The following is a 2,660-nucleotide window of genomic DNA, read 5'->3' on the forward strand; positions in this document are numbered from 1 at the left end:
GGCCACAACAGTGTCAGCAGGGCCGGGCACGTCACGGCCGCCAGCGCACGGCACCTGACCCCACGTGGCCCGAGCAGCCCGGCCTAGATCAATAGCTCACGCCGAAGGCCCATGGTTCGCTAGGCGGTCCAACAATTACACAATAGTACATCAGTTATCAAAGGCAACCAGTGCAGCAATAAAAAAGCACAAAAAAATGAAGATCACTATGTCATGACAAAAGAAGACTGGATCCAAACAAAAAGCACCGCCAAAGTACAGAGGTCATTACTGACACCGCACCGGACCCGTGGGACTTGACGCGGTCACCTGCTTATTGAAGGGCAGCTGCTGCTTCAGGGAGTTTGCCAGACTGCCCTCGACGTGGTGATTGTTGGCGACGTAGTAGACAAGTACCAGAGCACACACACCGAACACAGTCAGCATGCCGCACCGGCTGATGCGCACCGTGCCGCCCATGTTCATCGTGCCGCCTGTAAGACAACGCCACGCTCTGGAGGACGGAACCGGCTGACACACCCACACACGCGTGCGAGTCGTTAGTCGTGGGGCCACTGGCAAGACGAACACAGACGCACGCGCGCGTTCGTGGTGCCACCTGCGAAACGAACGGCCACAGGTGTACGCACACGTGTTGACTGTTCCGTCTGCAGCGGGAATAGGACCGCAAAAATGGCCCTGTTAGCGAGAGGGTCAATGTCCAATACTAGTGAAACTCCAGCTTGGAAGCAGTTTTTTTTACTACAATCACACCAGATGACTACATTCTGGTGGTTTCACGGTGAACAAGACAAGCGGGACTGTGCTCGGATTGCACTGCCCCAGATGCATCCGTGCTCAGGATGCGCTGCCCCAGATGTATCCGTGCCTAGTGACTGGGCAAAAAGACCAAAGTAGTTTATTGCATCCATTTTAATGCATGCCTTCCAAGCAGGAGAGCTAGGAGTACCTACAGATGAAGAGATCGTCACATTCGGCATCTGCACCCTCCCCCCCAAAAAAACTGAAACGTTGGTCTTACCAAACTACTCTCAGTTACACTTACTTACTCTTACCTACTCCACCCTTTCTTACTCTTGAGAAAATCATGTCCACTAAGGTGCACTCCAGGCCAGCATCGAGTCAGTCTGCTCAGTCAACAACCCCTCAATCACCATGCAACTCACTTTCAAGCCCGACAACGCGAACGCTGTCACACCCGTCCAATGGCAGGGGAAAGCTTCTTATTCTTCAACATATTTCAGGCTGTTTTGGGTCCAATAAACATGAGAACCTATTTTTCAAAATTTCCTGAATTTCAAACAATGTGAGATCCCGAAACGTTGCATCTCATGCCTCAATATATCAAAGTCGATCCCATGCCAGTTCAGGTTTGTGATCTAGTGCAAAGACATTTATGTCCCGCAAAATGTGCTTTCTAGGGCTGGGTTCCCATAGTGCAATGATCACGCTGCACTCTGAGAAACCAAATATAAGGGCTTCGACCCCGCGATGTCCGCCAATCCTACCAGGGTCAGAGGCAGGCGACGCCATGGTGCCCGCCATTCCTGCCAAGGTGAAAGGCGGGAGACGCCATGTAGCCTCAACAGCTGGTTGTGTCGAAAAGCCCTAACGCCATGTTCTGGATTGAACTCAAGCTTTATTTAACTCCATGACAATGGAGTTTTGAATACTCATCAGAATGATGGCATTCAATACACAGCTACATCAACCATGCCAAGAGAAAGACCCTAGAAACAATACTGGACCCTTATGACATGCTTTGACATATCCCGAGCCACATCCAAAGACCTGATGGGAATAATGTGAGCCATCCTGCATCATTTTCTTATCACTTGAACTGATTTCACCACAACCATGTGGCTTAAACAATCAAAGCCAGCTAGACCAGAGCTCCAAAACAGCCATCTGATGCGCGGCGCGCCCGGTGGAGGGCGGAAGACTCGGATTGGTTCCGATGCTGCATGGTCCCGCCAGCCGCTGGCAGGCTAAATCTGCTTCTAGTCACACAGAAGGGCTCAAAGCAGGAACCAAACCTTAAGCCATTGGAGAAAGACTGCAGATTCATGATGCTGAAGATGTAGTTAAAGTAAGCTTTGCCATATGTGTGGTGAGTTGGTATATTCTGTGCCAAAATATGTATGAACTTGATATGATAGTGGTAAATTAATTATTTTTTAATTGTCAACATTAGCTCCAGTTCCAGTCAAAGCTATAGTTTAAGCTTTCCAGTTAAAGCTCTCCTTGCTTATACAGAGGTTAGACTTTGCATTAATTGTGGTATCTTTCCACAGGAGAGATACCTGGACTAAGCCTAGACTAAGCTCTCCAGTCCCCTTTTTCTGGTTGAGCTGCTGAGCACTGCCTATGGTAAAGCTTTTGTATTCCTTGACCAAATCTTCTTGTCAGTGTACAAGTGCAAAAAAATCCCCTGACATCACCTAGAAAAGGTCCTAACTTTTCCTCAACTTCATGCCAGCCATCTTGACATGGTTCATGCTGCTACATCAGCAGTTCTTACAAGAATGGGCTAAGTAACTTACTTTGAATGCAGCTAAAGTTGCTTTAGTTATCACCATGAAGCATTTATCAGTTTGCATAACAGAATTTCCAGGTGAATTAACACAACCATGAAATGGCAAATCCCACTCAGAATCCCA

The sequence above is a fragment of the Pollicipes pollicipes genome, unplaced genomic scaffold (genome assembly GCF_011947565.3).
Source record: "Pollicipes pollicipes isolate AB1234 unplaced genomic scaffold, Ppol_2.1 Scaffold_6138;HRSCAF=7277_pilon_pilon_pilon, whole genome shotgun sequence".
NCBI lineage: Eukaryota > Metazoa > Arthropoda > Thecostraca > Pollicipedomorpha > Pollicipedidae > Pollicipes > Pollicipes pollicipes.